Here is a 9,409-nt window from a genome sequence, read left to right on the forward strand (position 1 = left end):
ACATCTTGGTTGATTGATTTCAGAATCATGAAGACATTATATTATGTCCCTTACAGTTTTATCCCTGAGTTTATTTTGTTATATTCAAGACCTTGGCAATTTCCATAGAAGGTGTATGGGCAGGCTATCCCCCCAGTCACCCCATTCCTCGGCTCTTCATAAGGACTGATCAATAACAACATATCCGTTCTGTTTGGGCTGTTATTATGGTTCTCTTCTGAAACATCCTGTAGTGGTTATTTTTTGGAAACATCATTTGGCTCATAATTTCTTAGCAACAGAATTGAGGGCTAACAGCCGATGTAACTCCAAGCAAGATGATTGTACCTCGTGCGTGGGCAAACAAACCCACAGCAGCCAAGTCCGAGCACTCTCTGATTATGGGTTTCATTGCTTTAGGTCATCGAATGTCACCAGTATCCACCACGAGCCAAGCTTGCTTTGTTATATGCCTGAGAGCATTTGCTGTGGCAGCCACGCACCCAGGGCCCTGGAGAGCTTTCAGTCACCAGGTGCCCAAGGCCGTCGTCACAGCCTCATCTCCTCCGGGTACAGGTCCCAGACTGTGTGTCTGACTTGGAAGAGGAGGAGGGCGGGGCTGTGGCCCCTCACCCTGTGCGTGCCTGCACATCATGTCCTCACAACCCCCCCTGTGCAGCGGTATCAGGACTGTCCTGCCGTGTGACAGCCGAGGAAGCGGCAGTTCAAGCAGGTGAAGCCACCAGCCATGGCCACAGGTTGGCAGAGGCAGGATTGGAATCAGGACCTGTCCAAGCCCCCAGCCTCCATCCTTTCTTTGTTTCCTTCCATCCTTCCTTCCTTCATGTCTTCTTTTTTTTTTTTAATAGTCAGTGTTCTTAGTTCAAGGGCTCCTATTGCAAACATAAAACCAAACATGGGCTTTGATTCTGGGAACCTGAATTCACACATCTAGGAAGAGAAAAGCAAACTGTGATCCATGTCCATGGATGAAAACCAAAGGATCATGGTTAATCACATTGGAGTTTTTCTTGCTGTTGTTGTTTGTTTGTTTGTTTTTTGGCCCCTCCGTGCAGCATGCGGGATCTTAGTTTCCCGGCTGGGATGGAATCCGTGCCCCCTGCAGTGGAAGCGCAGAGTCCTAACCACTGGACTGCCAGGGATGTCCCTCACACTGGAGTTGTAAAATTTCTACAGCCTAGAACCCAGAAGCCACAGGTCTTATAGGTCATTCTGGATGTCCCACGGGGTATCTGTACTTTTCTTGAGTTGAGCAAACTTATCAGCCTTCAGCTTCTGGTTAGTAACACTGGTTAACCCCCAAGCATTAAGGATATATGAACAGCTCCGGAAGACTTCATTCTCAGTGTCGTGCATCCCCTTCACCATTGTTGACACTGGTTGAATCCTGGATAGATTCTTAACCATGGGTTCAATGAGATCAGTCACATTTCATCCAATAGACCAGCTGGTTATCCTTTTAGCTTGGTGATTTCACACGCACTTTCCACCACGGTCTTGTACGCTTCCTTCCAATTTTCACTATTGTTGTTCTTTCCCATTTCTGGACTCAGTTCCCGGAGAGAAACGCTGGCCACATATACTCCAAACAGCCACACTTGAGTTGCCATGTTCTCTCCAAATCCATCCATGACAGCTGCCGGCATGAATGCCAAGTTTTCAGCCATAAAAATAGTGAAACCTATCAGAATCCACATTTGACACCCACTTTCAATCACGCGGTGCTTAAGTCATCCACTTTCCAGGTAACATATGTGAGAATATCCACTGGGCTGGAAACCACAATTATGATGCAATCAGGACTGTACTTGATGATCTGAGGAACAATGAATTTGAAGACAGCATTCCTCTGCGGCAGATTAAGATGCCTCTCTCCTTCTCACTGGTGCACACTTGCAGCTACCCTCACGATCTCTGAATTGGCAATCACAGAGTAAACTGTATCAGCCACAAATTTGGTGTCTGAAGAAAGAAGTCCCCATGCTGCAGATGCATCATTTCTATTTTGAGTTTATCTTTGCAAGCATCCACAAGGGCAAGTTCATCAGCCAGGGACTTTCCCAGAATGCTGATGTCACATGCCATACCTACATGTCCAATACCCACTACAATGATTTTATTATTTGGGGCTGTTGCCTCTCTTCTGCGACCAGCGCAATCAGTTTTTCCTTCAGAGATGCCATTGTGCACAGGAGAGAGAAGGCTTTGGGGACAGTTGTAATGGCCGTGCAAAGGATACAAGGTCAGCCATGTGTCCAGCCTCCTCTCTTTCTGTTCATCCTGTTCACGCATCCAAGTCCATAGGGACAGCTAGGCCTTCATGAGGTGTGTGATCTCCATAAGGCTGTTCTCCAGAGTGTAGCACATGAGGGCCATTGCCGCACACCAGTTCCATAGGGGAGCCACTGACCCCAGCATTCACAGGGAGTGTGGGGCCTGCCTGCCATTGGGGCTCGTAATCCCTTTTTTATTTTGGTCCCTCCCCAAGGCTGAGACCATGGTTCTCCATGGTAGGAATGCAAATTAAAGTAATAGTGACCACTTATTACTCTGAGCCAGGAACTTGATTTATATGCCTCTATTCACTCCTTAAAACTTTATAAGGACATTTACAGATCAGGAAATTGAGGGTCAGAGTAGTTGAATGACTTACCATAAGTTTCATAAAACAGGTTCTTTTGGTGACACCCACAGTCATCCTCCTCCCCTTCCCACAGCTCTGTTACTCATGAGCGTAGGTGGATTCACTGAGCAACCCTTGATGCTTATGCTCTGGGTCCCCTTACTCACAGCTGCCCCTTCCAAGCCCTAGAAATCTATTCACATGGCCACATATTTTTGTGAAATTTGAAAAAATAAGATGTTTTAATTTTATCTTCTAGAGGAGGGCTTCCCTCAGGTTCCACAGAACCTGGATCACCTGTTCATGAGTGTATACCTTAAACATCCTATCTAAAAGTTTGCTTCTTCCTTCTGTCTCCTTTCCCTACTTTATTTGCTCTCCTTGGCACTTTCACTAACACACTATGTACTTTATGTATTTATCTTATTTATTGCACATCGTAGGCACCACTCACTAAGTGTTTTGGGTTGAATGAAGGCAGCCATTGTCCTTATACATAGAGCCAACCTGTGCAGTAGGTTGTTTCCATATTATAGAAAAGATATAAAGATGTGAGAAATGGCTTGTTCAAAGGCACCCACCAACAAATCCAGTCCCCATTCTCCTGCTCTGAGCTACCTTTGGACTTGGCCATGTCTAGATTTCCTCTGGCCATGACATCATAACTTACTCATAGATCAGACATCTCCCTGGTATTTCATCCTTGACTCCTCCCTCTCTCAACAAGCTCCCCCTACCCTCCAAATACTATTGACCGCCTTCCAAATATCTCTCAGACCCAATCACTTTACTGCCCCCACAACAAACAGGGTCTTCATCAGCTTCCTGGTGGTCTCCTTGCCCCTGGTCTTTTCCCCCTACAGCTTCCAGAGGCTGACCTGATCAAGTCACTCTCCCGCTGGAGAACTCTCCCATGGATTCTTATTTCTTAGAGGTCAGATCTGAGATCCTCAGCCTGACCCACAAGACCCACATTGGCTTTCATTTTTTCCAGTTCCTCAAACTCACCATCTCCTTCCTGACTCAGAGCCTTTGCACATGCTCCACCCACCCTCAGCGGCTGCACATTCTTCCTCTCCTCCCTCCCTATCATCCTACTTAATTTCTACTCACCCTTTTGGTCTCAAAGCAGCATCACTTCCTCAGGGCTACCTTCCACGTCCATCCACACTGGGTGAGAGCCCCTGTGAATTGTTTTTACAGCTCCCTGTATATCTCTGCTAAGAACTGATTACAACTGTCATTAAATAACCTATTGCATTGTTTTTTTGGGGGGGTTGATCTGCTGTTGTGACCCCTCCCTCCACCCTCCTCCTCAGACCAGGTGTACCTTGCTCACTACTATATCTTTGTATGCTATTGTTCGTTTGTTTGTTTCATATTGGAGTATAGTTGATTAACAATGTTGTGTTAGTTTCAGGTGTACAGTATGTATTGTTTGTTTGGCTTAAGGGATAAAGACATGTATTCCTCTCTCACATATAACCCTCAAGGTGAGTGTTTCTTATCAGCGGGCAGCAGTGTTCCACGTTGTCCTTTGGGGACCCAAGTTCCTTCCATCCTGTGTCTCTGTCATTCCTAGGAGTCGTCATCTGCATAGTTGAGGCTGGGTCATTGCCACATCTGAGTTGGAGCCAGCAGAAAAGGGGAAGAGTTTTCTAGGTTTTGGCTTAGCTCCAGTTATCTACTATAGAATAACAAACCACTCCAAAATAGTGCTATAAAATATCAACTATTCCATTATCCTCATCGGTTCTGTGGGTCTGAGAGGAATGCTGGGGATTTTGGACAGAATTCAGGGAGGATGGCTTGTCTCTCTGCTCTACAACGTCTGGGGCCTCAGCTGGGAAGACTCAGGTAACTGGGGGTGACTCAGATGGTTGGGGGCTGAACTGTCAGGAGACACCTTCACTTGCCTGGTGCTTGGCTAGAAGACTGGGCTCAGCAGGGCTTGTTCCAGGGCACTGACATGGAGCCTCTCTAACTTGGTGGCCTCAGGGGAGTTGGACTTCTTTTATGGAGGCTCAGGGCGCCAAGAGCGAGTGTTCCCACAAGGTAGAAGCTGCCCAGCCTTCTATGCCCTAGCCTCGGAAATCACATTGCTTCCCACTTTCCTCTTGGGTGAAGACTGCCCAGGTTCAAATAGAGGGGTCATAGACACCTACCACTTGGCAGGTAGAGAGTCAAAGACTTTGTGTCATATTTTAAAACCATTATATCTGGAGGGGCTAATGTCAGCTTTACTCACATTGCCCTGGTGAGAATGCAGTCATATGGTCCCTTCTAAACACACAGGGCTGGGAAACGCTGTCCCTAGTCAGGCAGCCACGCGCCCAGCTTCAAGCCCGTTATAATAGAAGAGAGAAAATGGATTTGGGTGGACTCTTTGTAGTCGGCCACGGTCTACTCTGGCTACCAAATATGTGTGTACTCCTCTTCCCACATGCAATACACCTCTCCTCAGGAAAAAACCAAAGTTCCAGTGACTGAATCCACCACTGCCTATTTGTTGAACAACTAAGTGATTGAATGTCTGCAGAGCCTCTGTGTTCACCCATCCATTATGGATGGTCCATTTCTTAACCTAGAGCCTTGATGTCAGCTAGTTCTAAGTGAGGAGGCAAAACCACGTAGCTGTGGCCTGTTAGGAATGAAGAGAAATCTGCTTTTCCTTTTATGTCAGTACTTAATTCAATCTACTTACGGAGCAGGAATATAAAAAAATGTTCATCGAAAAGAGTATCTGTCTCACACAGCATCTAAAATTAATTCCAGATGGATCAAAGATTCAAATGTAAAAAGTAAGCCCACAAAATGCTAGGGTTCAAAAAGGGTAGGAGCAGACAGCTTACAGGAGAAAATAAACAAAAGGCCAATAGTGGTATGAAAAGTCGTGTTCTCAAGGATGTGGGGAGACAGAAACTCTCACATGTTGTTTGTTGGTGTTTGAGTTGATCATATTTAGACGGAGGGTTGGCATTATCTTTCAAGGTGTCAAATGTTCAGTATTTTTTACCTGGAAACTCCACTTTGAGGTATTTATTCTACAGATATACAGTATTCCCGCAAGTGAGCAAAACTATATGTCACAAATGTTCAATGTAGGCTTGTTTAGAATAGCTAAGTCTCTGGAAACCACCTAAATACCCATCCATGGGAAACTATCAAGTAAAGTAGAATCTCATGCAGCTGTTAAAAAGAACACAGTAGATTTATTAGTACTAACACAGAAAAATGTCCAAGGAACAGTGACAACTGGAAACTAAAGGCATGTTGGAGAACGTTATGCATAGTGTAAGTTCACATGTATAAAGAAAGGAAACAAAATAATATATTCATATGTATTAAAAGATACCTGGAAAGATTCATAGAAAGTTTTAACAATAGTTACTTCAGGGGGGAGTGACTTTAAGGCTGGCGGTAGCAGGAAGATTTTTACATTTTCCTTTATACCCTTTCCCACTATATGGATTGCTTTACAATACCCATGTATCACTTTTTTAGGGGAATCAAATTCAGAATAGTGGGCACCTCTAGGGAAGAAGGGAAGGGCGTGGGAGAGAGGTCATAGGGCCCTTTAACTGTATGTATAATGTTATGTTTCTAAAAGAAATTGAAATGGTCAAAATGGTAAATTTTGTGTCAGTGTATCTAAACACAACAAAATGAGGAAAAACTGTGGCAATCTGTTAAGAATTGATAAAGCTGGTAGGTGGGTACTAGGGGGTTCATTTTATAATTCCCTCTGCTTTTCCATATTTTAAAAACATTTCACAACTTTAAAAAAGTTTTTTTTCTAAAAAGGATTCATTCAATACAGAAGATAACATCAATGAAAAAGAAACCAGAAAAATGAAGCAAAAGGAAAACACAGGCCGTAAAATAAACGACTTCACGGCCCAAACTTTTTATAAGCAACGTGGTAGATTCAATCACAGTCTCATCGGAGATGTGGACACGTTTCCCACGCCGAGCTCAGGATGCACCTGAGCCGCCAGGAGCACAAGAGATGGCGTCGCTCAGCAAAAGGAAACGTGCCACCGTGGCGCGAGGCTGGAGGGGGGTGAACGTTAGGAGCTGTCGCAGCGGAGGCAAGAGCTGGCCAGTGCCCTGGCCACGCGAGCTGCCCCCCTCAACCTAAAAAGCAGTGGGGCAGCCCTGCTCTCCTTTCCCTCAGCGGCCTCCCTCTCTGCCCCTTCTCCCGCTCCTGCCCTGGAGAGTTGGGAAAGCAGCGGGCTCCCCGCGCACGCATGCACACCCTTCCCTGCCCCCTGGTCCCTTCCCACCCTGCTGGGCCTTAATCTGCTGTACCTGCAGTTCTGTGATCCTTTTTGGTTTCCTTTCTTTTGAAAATACTGACCGCAGTGCCATCCTGAGTCTGAGGCTTTGAAAACCCTCTTCCTGTGAACTTGAAACGCGGGTGATAAAGAAATAAAGGGCAGAGGGCTGTGGGTTTCACCAGCTGCCTTTGTTCTGGGCACGGAAGCAATGTCACAGGCAGACAGAGGTGGGGTGGGGGCGTGGAGTCTGTCCTTGAGGCTCCTAAGACTGTCCTGACGGGGCCTGGACATCAAGGGGCAGGTGGCTGCCCGGGGTGCCCTGTGAGGTGGTGAGCTCCCTCCCCATTGCAGCCGGGGTCCCACCTAAATGACTCGTGTCTAGGGTGCCTGGAAGGATTTCCACACAGGGAGGTGCACTTGTTCTGCCAAGTTCCCTTCTAGCTGGGCTCCACGGGCAGGGCTTCGGGGCCCGGTCCTGCTGTCTGTCCTTCCACCGACCTCAGCCATCCCGAGGGCAGACCCTGGGCTGCGACAGGCCTACTGCTGCTTCTCTCCAGAGGGGCCAGGTGGCGAGGCACTGCCCTTCCTGCAGCTGCTGAATGTGTGTGTGTGTGGGGGGGGCATGTGTGCCACTCAGGCCCCTGCAGAGAGAGAGAGAGTTTCTGGGTTCCAGTCCTGGCAGGGCCTCCGAGACCTGCTGATCAAGCCTCTCATAGTGCAGTGTTTGGATGCCCAGGGTTTCTGAGATGGATGCACAGGGTGTCTGGCTCCTCAGTGGCCTCGATTTTGTGTTCCCTTTGCTGCCTCTTAGAAACCAAGTGCTGGCAGCCAGCCAATGCATGCGGGGCTCCAAGCTGGAATTCTTAAATTCATCACTGAATTTCAAATTCGGGACACACTCACTGTCCTTTTTACAGAGAAGGAAACTGAGGCCCAGGGAAGTTGAGTGGCTTGTCCAGACTCCCCCACTGGGAAGGAGTGGAGTTGGGACTGGGCCTCTCCTCACTTCCGGGTCTGCTCCCCAGCTTCTCCACGCTGCTCTGCAGTGCCCTGGGAGGCTGACCTGTGGGACTGCTTCAGTGGTACACTTACTCTCTGCCTTGACCAGTGGGGAGGACCGCCAGCTTATGGAAGGCAGAGAGGGGAGAGAACAAGGGCACTTACTCCCCCTAATGCCCCCTGTGGGGTTGCCACTGTCTGGCTGCATCCCTCAACTGAGGCCTTAGATACTCACAGGCAGCCTCTCCCCTCAGGCCCCTTCTGGTCACCTCCCCAGCCCCATCAGGCTTAGCAGTGGAACAGACGGCTGCTGTCGGTCCAGGTTCCTGCATTCCTTTCCTACAGCTTGCCCTTACCTTTGAAAAGAATCTCTTTATTGAATGCTCCTCAAATGGTCCAGTTTGAGTATGCTTCCTGCCGGGACCCTGATGGAACCATACCATCCTGCCAGCTCATCGGCAAGGATCCCTGGGTCTGCTGAGTCATCACAGATTGCAGCTGGGCCCTGGAGGGTGCGGGGGGGGGGGCTTTCTAATTCCTTCTCTCTGCCTCTGCTCATACCTTCCCCCCTCCCCTAACTGCTTGCTTTGCCTCCAGCCCTCACCTGTCATTCTTCCCCTGTCAGAGGTCTGGGGATGTTTAAGGGATGAGAGTGACAGCTAAGCAACTTTCACGCCTACCCTGTCTACCCATGATACATCCAGGAAGCAGTGCTCTGAGGTCTTGGACGTCACAGGCCAGTCAGACAGACCCTGGGTCCTTGGGACAAGGTGTCTTGGAAGCCAGTGCACAGAAACAGGGTGACTTCACATTGCTGGAAGAGGCCTCTTCCCTGGGGACCCTCGATCAGGAAAGCTCACCCACTCACTCACTTGCAATACAGAGGCTGACTCCCTACCAAGCCCACCCCCAAGGGAACTGCATGTCACTTCCTCATGGACTCTATCCCTGGCCCTTGGCTGAGGCTGGCTGTCCCACTACGTGTTCCCAGCACATTCCATCCCTCCTCGTTTTGTAACCCTCATCACAGCGATATCCCTTGTCCATTGTCTACATCCTCCACTGCTCCATCCTCTCCCTAAAAGGAGACCCTGTGTCTGTACTGCTGACCGCTGTATCCCCAACATCTGGCACAGTGCAGGGCACACAGTAAGAGTTCAGCAGATTGTTGAATTGAAATGGAAAAACAATATTTCAATCAATACCATGCAGATTATTCCTCTTGTATCTAGGTGGACACTAGGAAAACAGTGACCAGCATGGCAGGCTGGGTCCTGGAGAGAACATCAGCCTGAGGAGGCTGGAGGCGGGCCTCTGGTCCCTGCTGTGCCTTATACTAAGTTGGGGACTCTGATCAGCCTCTGGGCTTTAGGTTTTCTGTAAGATGGGGCTAATATTGACATTAATGTTTTCTACTGCTTCATAACGAATTATCACAAACTTCCCAACTTAAAACAGCACACATTTGTTATCCACCGTGTCCATGGGTCAGGAGCTGGGCACAGCT

General features: G+C 48.1%; 1 pseudogene; it reads right to left on the reverse strand.

Annotated features, from left to right (window-relative positions):
* Positions 1-1,170: 1,170 nt before the first annotated feature.
* On the reverse strand, positions 1,171-2,183 carry LOC132481457 (L-lactate dehydrogenase B chain-like; annotated as a pseudogene).
* Between the last annotated feature and the right edge of the window lie 7,226 nt (positions 2,184-9,409).

Source organism: Mesoplodon densirostris, chromosome 2 (assembly GCF_025265405.1).
Source record: "Mesoplodon densirostris isolate mMesDen1 chromosome 2, mMesDen1 primary haplotype, whole genome shotgun sequence".
NCBI lineage: Eukaryota > Metazoa > Chordata > Mammalia > Artiodactyla > Ziphiidae > Mesoplodon > Mesoplodon densirostris.